Source organism: Ahaetulla prasina, chromosome 2 (genome assembly GCF_028640845.1).
Source record: "Ahaetulla prasina isolate Xishuangbanna chromosome 2, ASM2864084v1, whole genome shotgun sequence".
Lineage (NCBI taxonomy): Eukaryota > Metazoa > Chordata > Lepidosauria > Squamata > Colubridae > Ahaetulla > Ahaetulla prasina.
Genome location: NC_080540.1, coordinates 70,394,354 through 70,409,236, shown reverse-complemented (window position 1 = coordinate 70,409,236; position 14,883 = coordinate 70,394,354). Strand labels below are relative to the sequence as shown.

The window sequence follows — 14,883 nt, the reverse complement described above, 5'->3', positions numbered from 1 at the left end:
GTCTTCAGAGAAGGGCGGTATAGAAATATGAAAAATAAATATATATATATTTATGAAATATATATTTATGAATATATATATGAAAAATAAATAAATAAATAAATTTGATTTGATGTGAATTGTATCCAAAGCCTTATCTGTGGATTTTTTTTGGAGTGGGTAACATTCTGGGAGTCACTTTTTTCCTCCTGCTCTGTATGAATTATTGTGTTGCATGAAAATAATTTTGGTTCCCCCACTTTTGTTCAAATCCTTTGCCAATCAGCAAAACCCAGATTGTCTGCCTCCTCATAGCCTCTATCTCTCTTTGAGTAATGTCACAAAATACGTAATCAAAATAGTGTGAAAAGGCAAATGAATCCATTATCCTAGCTGATAATTTCCCCTCTCTTCTTCTTCTTTTTTTTTTTAAATCTCACCCATGGAAACAGCTCCCCTCCCCCTTTTTTTTTCCATTTGTCTTCCAGTGGGAAAGGAAATAATCTGGGATTTCTGATCAAGAATCTTCCATTATCTTGCTTTTCCTATAATCACTTTAAATCAAATCCATTTTTAGTTAATAAGTGCTGTATCTTTTATTCAGTTTCTAATGAACTCATTTATCATTTAGAATGTTATAGTTGAACAAGCAAGAAAGTGTTGGCACAGGGTACTGTGCTTATTATCATGCCAAAGGCTTGGCATATCATTTGTTTATAAAAATCTATTTCTAATTAATTCTCTTCAAATCTGGCAAGTGACTGTTTTTGTTATTGTAAACAAGTCTGTCCAAAATATTAATTTATCGTGAAATGTGTGCATGTTGTCCCCATATCTGAACAAGTGGTAGAGATAACTTTATATTATGGAAATTAGCAGAATTTGTTAAAAGGCAACCTTTTTCTCACAGTGATGTGTTCAAGTAAGTAACTGTCCTGTAAGCAAAAGCTGGTCTTCTGAAGAAGCAGGACAGAAAGAGTACTGACACTTTTGAACATTGGTATTGGACATAACTCTTAAGAATACTGTGGACAGACACAGTAGCAAACCAATGAATCATTGAACAAATCAACACATAGTTCTCCTTCAACAGATGATCAAATGCCTCCACTTCGGACACATTCTGGGAAGACCCAACTATCTGGAAAAAATTATAATGCTGAGAAAGGTAGAAAGAATTGAGCAGCAAAGCTCAGTTACAATGATCCACAGTACACCATTGAAAGACCTGAAGAATCAAGTTAGGGGGAGATCATAATGGAGAAAATCTACTAGTTGCTGAGAGTCATTACTGACTTGATAATACATAATCAGTCAATCAATTGTCTGCTACATAGCAGAAATTTTCTCTATAGAAGGGCAAAGTGACGCAAGTTAATTTTAGCATCATGAAATGGTGTTGGTGGCTGGAGAGAGAAAAACCATGATTCACAGTAATCCATTTCTTTCAACTCCAATGTTTCTAATACAGTTAAACTGACAAAGGCAAGGAAGATTAAAAGAGAGAGAAAGAGAGAGAGAACTGGGAAAGCTAACATGTACAAAAATATAGTTGGAAGTTAGGAGCTCATGGAACATGCAACATACATCCCATAATTACTTTTCTGCACTAAGGCCTTAAATTTTAAAAAGAAAGAAAATGTTTTTAAAAATGCAAATAGCAAGAAGCTCACATCCCTTCCTTCTATAACAGATGTTTTGAGTATAGTCCATAATTGCATATTATTATTTTTATTTTTTCCATTTCATATAGAACTGGACAAAATTGCCTTTCAGCATTCTTTGTCAGACTTATGGATAGTTTTTCATACTTGGGGGAGGGGGGGAAGAGTAAATTCTATAACCATTTCTGATTCTTCCTCAGTGGTGATATTAGCATTGCTGCCAAAAAAGCCAGAAAGATCTTTCTTAAAATGCGATTTCCAAATTTAATGGAAGCATAGGAAGTGCACAAAATCTTGCATTCCTCCATGCAAGTTAATCGAGTCAATGTGTGACAAGCGTTAAGGTTCGGTGACTAAGATTGGGGAAACATAAATGAAATCTACCTTTTGCTAAGTTTAGCCCCTTACTGAATGATAGTGGGTGAATCATTTACAGTCCAGATTACTTCTCAGGATCATTGTGGGGATAAATGAAGAGATAATACGTGTGTGTGTGTGTGTGTGTGTGTGTGTGTGTGTGTGTATGTATTTGTTTTCTGAGGTTTTTGCGGGTGTTTGTATGTAGGTCTTTGGTTATTCGGGTTTTTTCCCGCGTAAAATTGGAAGTGTCTTGGCGACGTTTCGACGAAGTTTCATTCGTCATCTTCAGGCTGATGTTTTCAGCTTTGTGCTTCTAGGATCAATGTGTGATCGCAACTGTTTCTTCCTTTTAACTGCTAGTGGGGGTTTGAACAGATTGGTTGGGAGCTTGGCTGTGTTCTGACTGGGTGGAGGTGTTCTTTCTCCATTGATGCCTATGGGCAGATCTTATGCTTTTATTGTATTTTTGAAAATCTTGATGATACCTGAATAATATACTAAAATGTCTAATGAAATAGTAGCAGAAACTTTCTTGGAAAACTGGTGGAAGAAAGATGTTGAAACAACTATTTGGGTATTCCTTTCAGACATATGTGTTGAGGAAAAACAGCCTGCTTCAAATCTGCTAGAATCTGATTTTTTAGAAAGGAATGGCAGAAGGCCTTGTGGAATGAAAAGCTAAAGTAATGTATGTGTTTATTTCCAAGAAAGGAGGCAATGTGTGTGTCAAAACATCTCCAATGCAGCAGAATCGGAAGCGTCGTGGCAAGACTGGCTGGAAAATAATTTTAAAAGTTTTGAACTTTGAAGGAAGAACAAAAAAAAGTTCAAAATAGAAAAGCCTTGTAAAAGAAATTTTTCAGTTGGATTTGAAATTGGATTTTAAACTGGAATGTGGGATATATAACATTGAGAAGAGAAAGAAGAAACTTGAAAAACATTTGATAAGTGGAGTTAATACACAAATTTGATATTTTGTGACTTTGTTGATTTGAAACTTGTGGATTAGCGAGAGACATCTGCTGGTGGAAAAAAAGCACTACAATTTGAAATCTGGAAAAAAATTACAGTGACCTTGAGCTGCAAGAGCTATGAAAAGTTTGAAGGAGGATTTGTTTTCTTTTAAGCTGTTTGATGGTGACAACCAAAGGAGGTGGAAAACAATAAAACTGTAAATTGGAGTTAAAAACAAAATGTCAAAATGTGGCAGGCACTAATTAGATGGTTAAAATGATGTGTGTTTCATTTAATCTTGATAGAAAACAAGAAATTGTGTCAGAACATATTCAATTGGATAAAGAAGCTAAGAAGCAAGAGAACAGCACTGAAGATAAAGACATTTATGATGAAAAATTAAATGATTACATTGGGAGTAACAATGAAAAAAAGAAGGGATAGGAGGAAACAAAAAAGAAGCAAACTAAGGAAAGAAAAGGAAAGGGGAAAAGGCTAGAGGAAGATATTTTTAATGATTACACTGGGATTAACAGTGGCAAAAATAGAGAGGATAGGATGAAGCAAAAGAGAAAAGAAAAGGGGAAAGGATTAGGCACAAAAAGGTTTAATGATTACACTGAGATCAACAGTGGGGAAATAAGAAAAGTGAGAGGAGAAAAGGGGAATAGATCAGATGGGAATTTAGGGCAAGCTATATGAGTAAAGGAATTAAAAGTCAAAGGAAGGATACAAAAGAAAAGACATAATAATTATAAAAAGAAGAAAAAAGAAAATGAGAGAATGGGATAAAGGGAGGAAAATTTTAAGAGGTAGATTGCTGGATGGACCAAGGGAAAATGATTAAAGGAATAATTAACGGAAAAAAGGAAGGGTAATATGATATATACCTATAGTTATAAGTGAACTGTATTATTATTAATATTTGTGAGTGTAATACAAAATATATTGTGTAATACAAATGGTAGAATGGAGAAAAACAAGGGAAAGGAGGAAAGGAAATATGGTATATACTTATAGAATCAAATGAATTGTATTAATTGTATCAGTATTGTAAAAATTAAATTATGATAAAAATTGTGAAATACAAAAAGAATGGTAGAAGGGTAGAAGGGTTAATATGATCTTATATATTTAGGAGGGGCTAAGTTATGGAACTTCAAATGAAATTTAAATTGAATAAGATATTAATAGATATTAAGAAAAAGAAGATAATTAAGAGATTAAGATAATGTTTGTATTTATTTATTTATTTATTATTCACATTTTTATACCGCCCTTCTCCGAAGACTCAGGGCGGTGTACAGCAAATAAAACAACAATAATACAAAAACCATTTAAAATACCATAACAAAATAAAAAAACTTATTAAACTGCTGTATACTTAAAACTATTAGATAAAAATACTAAGATAAAACCCCTGTTAAAAACCCGCTAAAATCCCTAATCATTAAAATCACTCAATCAGGCCAGCCCCGCTTGGTGGAAAAAGAAAGTCTTGAGCTCGCGTTTAAAGGTCCGAAGATCAGGGAGAAGACGGAGTCCCACTGGCAGCTCGTTCCACAGAGCCGGGGCCCCCACAGAGAACGCTCTTCTCCTGGGGACCGCCAGCCGACATTGGTTGGCTGATGGCACCCTAAGGAGGCCCTCCTTGTGAGAGCGCACTGGACGCACCGGACAATGGGAGGAAACTGGCGGCAGCAGGCGGTCCCGTAAATATCCCAGTCCGATGCCATGGAGCGCTTTAAAGGTGATAACCTTGAAGCACACCCGGAAGACCACCGGCAACCAATGCAGCCCGTGCAGGAGAGGTGTTACATGGGAGCTACGAGGAGCTCCCTCAATCCCCCGCGCAGCCGCATTCTGTACCAGTTGGAGCTTCCGGATGCTCTTCAAGGGGAGCCCCATGTAGAGATTTGAAAAAGGTGGTGTGGAAAACAAAACTGAAGAAATATATTTGTTTTCGATAAAATGGTAAAATGATTAATAGGGAAATAAGAAATGATAAATTGGTCCACCTTAGAAAATAATTGACATTCAGAATTAAATGTGAAATAATAAAAAAAATAGAAACTAAGGATGGAAATGGCTATGTTTAAATTAAAGGATTTCAATAGAAAAAAAGAAATAAGAGGAAACAAATTGATGATAATTTGCAAATGTGATTTTGAGAAATATATGTGATAAATGAAGAAATAAGATAATGAAATGAAATAAGATTAAGATTGGAGGTTAGGGTGGATGGTAATATTGATTATAAATTAAATATTAAGTAGAGATGAAAAATAAAAAAAGTTAATAATGTGGCAGAAATTGAAATACATAAATTATATTTGGGAAGTACTCATACGCTGTAAATTTTGACTCAGTCAATACTCTATTCAGAAAAAATGTACTGTTTTATGTTTTTTAAAAATAAATTTTTTTACAAAAAAAACAAAAACAAACAAACAAACAAATGCTGCTATTCTATCTGCATATTCACTGCCAAGACAAGTTTCATTATAACAAATGAATTTAACAATATTTTTTCCATTAGAATACAGACCATAGAACATTAATATATATTTTCCTTTAAGTAATGCTAGTTTGCCTTTTGATAAGAGAGCAGTAATTAATGCTTCATTTTCACATGCACAAGCCAAATAGGCGGGGTCTCAGAAAGCATTTTTGAGATTCCCATCTCCCATTCTACAAGTGGTGGGTCTTGTATGACTCTAATTTAACATTATATCCACAACCCTACAGTCAGTAAGATATTTCAAGCTTGCATAGAACAAATGAATAAGTTACGTGATGTTATCTTTGAAAAATAGATACCATAATTCTATAAGAATTCTTTAGATAAATGGTAGAGCTAATGAGACAATGCTTCTAAATTTAGATTCATGAAATCCCAGAGATTTCTCACTCCAAGATCTGTGCTGGTGCATGGATCTAAGAGGAGAAAACGTGAGTTTAAATCTTCTTCCACCCAACATTTTGATAATACTTTCAGTACTAATTCCTATCTTCAGCAGTTTGGGACAGGAAAGGATCCATAGCTTCTATTGGGGAAGCTTTGGTTCATTGCTTGCATTAGAGCAGAACATTTAGAAAAATACAACTTGTCTTCATTTCTGTTTTCTCTGTCAGAGCTTTAAATTGTTAGAGCCATCTACCAGAATGGAAAATTGCTATACCAGGAAAGAAATGCCACTGCTGCTTCTGTATTTAAAAAGATGTAATTTATAATGATATATCAAGTGGCAAGCAAGGTTAATGCATGGTACCATGCAAATGGTTAGGCTGATGACTTAACAGTACTCCTCCCACTTCGCAAAATTGCCTTTTATTTAATTAAGGCTCTCCGGGAGGTTGCCGCTTTTCTCTTGCTGAGAAAACGGCTGTATTGCAACTATGAATCCTCCTAAGAGCTAAATGTAATTGTGACTGCTTAGAGTCTTTGCAGTACAATGTTAGTGGTTGTCTTTGTAGTGCTAGGAACATCTTTTTCCGTCATTGCAACCTTCAGTGGAATATTCATATTAAAACTGCATGCTACTCTTCCATAAATAACATTTGATGAGGTGCTTCCCCTAACAGCATAGAATATCTGTTGAGGGCTCATATCTATTTCCTTATTTGAATTATTGTATATAGCTATTTCAGATATGTGATTCTAGGTTACATATGTGATATTGCTTAAGGTGTATCTGCCTGTTCTGAGAGAAGAACAGTTACAACTGAAGAAAATCAATAAAATATGAATCTCAGAATAAGTTTAAGCATTTATTGTGAATTGCATTACCTGCTTTTTTTTGTTATATCTTATTCATTAAACCATGTTTAAGCAGATCATGGCTGACTCATTGTGCTTTCTGCACTGAGGATGGGCTCCAGCAAAAGTCCAAAAGCTCAGAAGGCTAAACCTCTGGTCCTGGTGACAACTCTGATTAGATCTTACACTAGATCAGGGGTCTCCAACCTTGGCAACTTTAAGACTTGTGGACTTCAACTCCCAGAATCCCTCAGCCAGCTTTGCTTTGCTGGCTGAGGGATTCTGGGAGTTGAAGTCCACAAGTCTTAAAGTTGCCAAGGTTGGAGACCCCAACACTAGATACACATGTTGCTGCTCATCTGCTTGTCACTAATAAATACAGATATCCTGGTGAGAAGGAAAGGTGAATAGTGGAAGGCCCTCATAAGGGTTTTCTTATCTCTGAAGTACAGGACTTTCCTCTGAGAGTTGTGTACAATAAGCAGAATATGGTACTGTTTGTCTTTTGCTATGCCCTGCAATTTGATTGAGATACAATTAAATAAAACCAATCATCTTCCTTGGAACAGCTTAGCCGTGTTCTCCAAGGAAAATTCTGTAAAAGAAACAAAATGGAATAATAGTGAATTGGGTATTTTGGAAGGATGCACAAAAATAGAGGAAAAGAAGAGTAGCATATTGAATCTCGTAAATATGAAAAAGTACAGCATTTTTTTAAAAAAATAGGGATCTTAAAATACTTTTATGTTAATGTTCTCCTAATATTAGCTTGGAAAATTAGGGACTTTTGGGGTAAAAAGATTATTGAACATACATTTCTATTTTTGTTACAACATGAATGAGGCTGTCCCTGGCATGTGAAGAGTTCCCTGAGTGATTAATTCTGGGTTACTTTGTTTATTTTATGACAGCTAATTGAATGCTAGAATGTGTGAGTCATTTCTGTAAAGAGCTTTCTCAAGGACAAGTCAAGGGCTGAGAGGATGCTGATGTATAAAGGCAGTGGAGGTATTTAGTAGTTTCAGTGTGAAAGAGTTCTGCTTTTGAAAACAAGAAGATTGATATAGGAACTGAAACAAGCTTTGTCTATTCTGCTTTCAAAGGTGTTTAGTGTGATATTGTCCACAGATTGGTTTGGAATGTACATCGTACTGGCTGTCATGGGGCTACACCAGAGCTGTCAATCTGGTGAGATTTGTTAGTAATGGCAGGCAATTTCTCTCACTCTGCCCCCCTCCCCTTTCCCCCAAGGGTTCTCTGCCACCTTTTATGTTGTTCCTGAATGTTTTCCAACCATTTTGAAACAGATTTTCAAGAGCCACTAGATAATAGAGGTATTGGCAAAAAATGCATTTTTCTGTACTACTAATCCCTTTTATAAATATTCCTTGGGAACTAAATAATAAAAAATATATAAGAAGATATAGAAATACTATAAAGCTTATATGATTAATTCAGTATTTGAATTCAAGATCCCATATCTCCTCTTGATTCCTAAACAGGGAAAAGCCCCACATTGCAATGGTAAATACATGCAGTGTGAAATGAATATTGCATTATATATGTGCAAGCAGACATCTTAAAGACACCTTGATATGTGTGTATGACACATAGTGCTTCTTGCAGCTATTAGTAGAACTGGATAACTGAAGCATAGCATACCAGTTATGAGATTTCATTAAAATATAGAGATACTATAAATTCCTTATAGTGGAGATTAAGTATGCAACTCTCCACACTTATATATCTATTATATTTCTACTAAATATTGTCACAGTCTTGTGTGGCTCAGTGGTGCACAACAATTTCATATCTATAAAATTCAATCCAGTAGAAGGAGCAGTTTATAAAGCAATTTGTCTATGAAAATACAACTTCTTTTGGAATTACTAGGAAATAACTGATTGTGTATAACATTTATCCTAGATAAGGTCTATCTATGTGGTCATTGAAAGTTGACATCAACATCACATAATAAAAAAGTGTGTTGATAAAATTCTCTAAATAATTCTAAAAGAATTACTGGTCTCTTCATTGTGAGGTGAAGCAAAGCCAAGCTCAGAAAACTGTACTGATTAAAAAATAATTTTTCCATGACACTTTGTCAATAAATGAATCAAGTTCAAGTTAAGAGCCTCCATTATTCCATCCTTTCTTTTAGGGATGTTAATGAACAGAATTCGATCAAAAGGTCGGCAATTCAGCGGTTCGAATCCCTAGTGCTGCATAATGGGGTGACCTTCCATTACTTGTCCCAGCTTCTGCCAACCTAGCAATTCGAAAGCACATAAAAAATGCAAGTAGAAAAATAGGGACCATCTTTAGTGGGAAGATAATGGCATTCCGTGTGCCTTTGGCGTTTTGTCATGCCAGCTACATGACCATGGAGACATCTTCGGACAGCGCTGGCTCTTCAGCTTTGAAACGGAGATGAGCACCCTAGAGTCGGGAATGACTAGCACATATGTGCGAGGGGAACCTTTACCTGTAATGAACAGAATGGTTCATTACACCTCCCTTTTTTACATTCTATCTATCTATCTATCTATCTATCTATCTATCTATCTATCTATCTATCTATCTATCTATCTATCTATCTATCATCATCTATCTTCTTATTAAAACTCAATGAAAGGAGAATATTAAGACACATGAAGAAGAAAAAAGAAGAGAGGAGATAAATGAATAGTAGGGAATCTATCAAATATTGAACAAAATGTATCAGAAAGGTAGAAAAAGATTACCTAGATACAACCACTATTATGGGTTACTGTAATGTAATGGATCTCCAAAGTAAAATGACTTGAGTTGAATAAGATTATTGTTTCTGCTTTGTTGTCTTGACATGTTTCCAAATAATAGAATAATAACACATTTTAAAATTTGTTTATTCAAACCTTAATTTCACTGTATTCAGTTGAGCTTTCCCTTCAGTAATTTAGAATTACACTAAGGCCAAGCCAGGCTTTGTGCCAGATCCTTTGATTTTAGTAGTTTTGGATCTTAACCACATGGAATTATGACAACTAGGTAGTATTAATTAAAAGATTTATGAGCTTGAAAAAAACTTGAAGATATTAATATCAATAAACTATGTCTTAACTACTTTTCAGTCAGTCTTTATTGATGTCAGTTTTTGTTTTTACTTCTAAAGGAGGAGGAATTCCTTCATTCTAGTCAGAATTGTGTATTCATATTGAAAAATAATACTACCAGTTATCATCTCTGTTTGCTGTGTACTACCATTAAATTGCACATCTCTGCCAGATCATTTTCTATTCATTATTTAATTATCTAGTGTGGAAATCTGAGATGTCTGTTTTAGGTGGCTTACCTTGCCTTATATTCTTGCACACTAAGCAGCAGCCATCTACCATATTTAATGTTTTTAAGAAACATGGGGGGGGGGGCAGAATCATTGTGGTACATAAAAATGGTGCCAGAGATTGGTGTTTGTAGCATGCATACTTTTGGGGCAGGAAGCTTGATAGCTCTCAAGTTATCTAGGGGTACACTGATAATCCCACTTGGTTGCCTTGGAATAAACTTTAATTGACTTACCCCTTAATCACCTCCAAAAACATTGCAATATAATAATTACGTTTGTTACTCCATTTTATTTAGTTGTTTACTCACAGCTTTTTGCAATATGCTTGCAAATTTTTTTTCTCAGCACTATGTTTACAAAGTTAATTTGGAAATATCATGAACGTTCTTGTGCAATAGATACAGCAGAATCCATGTAGCCTGTTTTCACAGCAGTGGTTCTAACATAATAATAATAATAATAATAATAATAATAATAATAATAATAATAATAATAATAATAATAATAATAATAATAATAATAATAATATTTTAATTTGTATACCGCCCTTCTCCCGAAGGACTCAGGGCGGTGAACAGGCAGATAAAATACAGACATACACAATAATTAAAACAACCCTTAAAAAACTGATTTAAATTAGCCCAAAAATTAAAATAATAAACACCCCCATAAAATTACAAAAATTTAAAAACCCATCACATTCAATTAAAATTACAAATAAAAATCAAGCTAGTCCAGCCATCCAAAATAAATAGGTTTTAAGTTCGCGGCGAAAGGTCCTAAGGTCAGGTAGTTGTCGAAGCCCGAGGGGAAGTTCGTTCCACAGGGTCGGAGCCCCCACAGAGAAGGCCCTCCCCCTGGGGGCTGCCAGTCGACACTGTTTGGCTGATGGCACCCTGAGGAGTCCCTCTCTGTGGGAACGCACCGGACGATGGGAGATAGAGGCCGGCAGTAGACGGTCCCGTAGATAGCCCGGTCCTAAGCCATGGAGCGCTTTAAAGGTGGTAACCAATACCTTGAAGCGCACCCGGAAAACGACAGGTAGCCAGTGCAGTCTGCGCAGGATAGGTGTTACGTGGGAGCTCCGAACCGCTCCCTCAATAACCCGTGCAGCCGCATTCTGGACTAGCTGAAGTCTCCGGGTGCTCTTCAAGGGGAGCCCCATGTAGAGAGCATTGCAATAGTCCAGGCGAGAGGTAACGAGAGCATGAGTGACCGTGCATAAGGCATCCCGGTCCAGGAAGGGACGCAACTGGCAGATCAGGCGAACCTGATAGAAAGCTCTCCTGGAGACGGTCGCCAAATGATCTTCAAAGGACAACCGATCATCCAGGAGCACGTCCAAGTTACGTACCTTCTCCATCGGGGCCAATGACTCACCCCCGATAGACAGCCGTATCTGCAGCTGACTGTACCGAGGTGCTGGCATCCACAGCCACTCCATCTTGGAGGGATTAAGTTTGAGCCTGTTCCTCCCCATCCAGACCCGTACGGCTTCCACACACCGGGACAGCACTTCGACAGCTTCACTGGGGTGGCCCGGGGTGGAAAAGTACAGCTGAGTGTCATCAGCGTACAGTTGGTATCTCACCCCGAAGCCACTGATGATCTCACCCAACGGCTTCATATAGATGTTGAACAGGAGGGGTGAGAGAATCGACCCCTGCAGCACCCCACACTTGAGGCACCTTGGAGTCGATCTCTGCCCCCCTGTCAACACCGTCTGCGACCGGTCAGAGAGGTAGGAGGAGAACTACCGATAAATGGTGCCTCCCACTCCCAACCCCTCCAACCGGTGCAGCAGGATACCATGGTCGATGGTATCAAAAGCCGCTGAGAGGTCTAATAGGACCAGGGCAGAGGAGTAACCCTTATCCCTGGCCCTCCAGAGATCATCCACCAGTGCGACCAAAGCTGTCTCCGTACTGTATCCGGGCCGGACTGGAACGGGTCTAGATAGACAGCTTCATCCAGGTACTGGGGTAGCTGACATGCCACCGCACTCTCTACAACCTTCGCCGTGAAGCGAAGATTGGAGACTGGCCGGTAATTCCCTAAAACAGCTGGGTCCAGGGAAGGCTTCTTGAGGAGGGGTCTCACCACCGCCTCTTTCAAGGCAGCAGGAAAGACCCCCTCCCGCAAAGAAGCATTTGTAATCCCCTGGAGCCAGCCTCGTGTCACCTCCTGAGTAGCCAGTACTAACCAGGAGGGGCACGGATCCAGTAAACATGTAGTGGCATTCAGCCAACCAGCAACCTGTCCATGTCCTCGGGAGTCACAGGATCAAAATCATCCCAAACCACCTCAACAAGATGGGTCTCTGAACCCTCGCCTGGATCTACCCAATTTTGATCCAATCCGTCCCGAAGCTGAACGATTTTATCGTATAGATAACCATTAAACTCCTCAGCACGCCCTTGTAGGGGGTCCTCCCGCCCCTCCTGTTGAAGGAGAGAGCGGGTCACCCGAACCAGGGTGGCCGGGCGGTTATCTGCCGACGCAATGAGGGAGGAAACGTAGAAACGTTTCGCATCCCTCAGTGCCACTAGGTAGGTCCTGCTGTAGGACCTAACTAGTGTCCGGTCAGCCTCAGAACGGCTGGATCTCCAGACACTCTCTAGGCGTCTTCTCCAGCGTTTCATCTCCCTCAGCTCCTCAGAGAACCAAGGAGCTGGTTGAGACCAACGCCGGGTCAGAGGCCGCAAAGGCACGACACGGTCCAAAGCTCCAGCTGTGGCCTGTTCCCAGGCCGCAACTAGTTCTTCAGTCATGTCGTGGGCCAGGTGCTCCGTCAGGAACCTCTCCGGGTCCATCAGGCGCCTGGGACAGAACCAACGCATTGGTTCCGTCTCCCTGCGGTGGTGGGTAGCGGTCAGAAAGTCTAGACGAAGGAGAAAATGATCTGACCATGACAAAGGTTCGACAACTAAATCATTTAAAACCAGATCATTCAACCACTGGCCAGAGATAAAAATCAAGTCTAGGGTGCCTCCCCCGACGTGGGTAGGGCCGTCAATTAATTGAATCAGGTCCATGGCCGTCATGGAAGCCATGAACTCCTGAGCCGCCGAGGATGCCATGCCGGTTGATGGCAAATTGAAATCCCCCATGACCTAGGGGTTTCAATTGACAACCCGGCCAGCAACTCCAACAGCTCAGGCAGGGCTGTTGTCACGCAGCAAGGAGCCAGGTACGTGATCAACAAGCCCACCTGAGTCCTACGACCCCACTTCACATAGAGGGATTCACACCCAGCTATCTGAGGCACAATGGTTTCCCTCGGTTCAAGACTCTCCTTAATAATAACCGCCACCCCGCCACCCCTACCCTGGGCCCTCGGCTGATGGAATGCTCAGAAACCTGGCGGGCACATCTCCACTAGGGGAACCCCCCCTTCGGTGCCCAACCAGGTCTCCGTAATGCCCATAACATCCGCGGTCCCCTCCTGAATAAGATCTGAGATCAGGGGGGCTTTATTAACCGCAGACCTGGCGGTTAATAAATCAACCTAATGTTGATTTTTGTTCAAATCCTTTGGAAAAAGTGTTTCTGAATGTGTGGAAATGTTACCAAGCATTTCTTGTCAAACTATTAAAGAAGATACATTTTTTAAACTCCTACTGCAAACTATTCCTGACTATATTCAGAGGTGTACCAAGCACAAAGATTTCCCTTTGCTGGAAAAATAATATCAAATGATGTATTTTGAAAGACAGCCACATTTCTAATTATTTTATTTATTTACATTTATATCCCGCCCTTCTCCGAAGACTCAGGGCGGCTTACAGTGTGTAAGGCAATAATAAGTAATTGTAATAAGTAATAAGTAATAAGTAATTAAGTAATTGTAATAAGTAATAAGTAATTGATACTGCAGTTGGAGAGATCCATGAACATCACTTACAAATCACTTTCTTAAAGTTCTTTAAAGAAGTTGTGCTTACCAGCAGCTGCCCCAGTATTTTCCATTTTAGAGATGCTCACGTCTAAAATATACAGCATACATCCCTTGAAATCATTTTGTTTATCTTACTCCAATATATTTCTCTGCAACTGTTTATAATAATGTTTCCTTGTAGGATCAACACTATCTTCTGATTGGTTTTTTAATGCATTGTGCAATAAACTATGCAGTAGCCAGAGGAAATGACACAGCAATTAATTATATTAAGAGATTTTGAGTTTGGACTGACCTGAACATTAGGATGAAATATAACTACTTTAGGACAGCTGAATTTCAGTTTCTCTTTCAGTCTTGATATTAATGAATGGCCTTGCATATTTCCTGGCATATTTGTAAATAGAATAGTAGTTTTATATATTTTTTTATTTTGTCACAACAGTATACACAAGCATCAACATAAAACAACAACACATCACATAAGCATATATATGAGCAAAAGTATGCAGTAACTATATTAATTTGATATAATGAAAGGAAACAATAGGACAGGAACAGTAGGCACTATTGTGCTCTTATGCACGCTCCTTATAGTCCTTTTAGGACTATATTCCTAGGTATAGCATGAAAAACTTAATACATTGGATATTACATATTGCATTTCAGTTATAGAAATGCTCACTACAGGTCAGGGTGGCTTTGCATCTGTTTATGACTAATAGAAAACACTTTTATTTCAAAAGACTTTTTTCAGTCTACCTTTCTGCTTTTTTCTCTCAAAGCAATCCCTTAGTTAGTTAGTTTACATTATTGTCATTGCACCTCGTACAACAAAATTAAATGCCATCTTCAGTGTACATTATAACTATAAAAAGAAAAGAAAAAAAGAAAAAGAAAAAAACTTGTCAAAGCAGAAGCATTTTATTATCAATAAATG

The 14,883-nt window shown here is 38.2% G+C and overlaps 1 protein-coding gene across 3 annotated transcripts in view; it reads left to right on the top strand.

Annotated features, from left to right (window-relative positions):
* Positions 1-14,883, top strand: part of ATP2B2 (ATPase plasma membrane Ca2+ transporting 2) — a 272,273-nt gene that overhangs the window by 131,227 nt on the left and 126,163 nt on the right. The gene's annotated exons all lie outside the window — the stretch shown is intronic.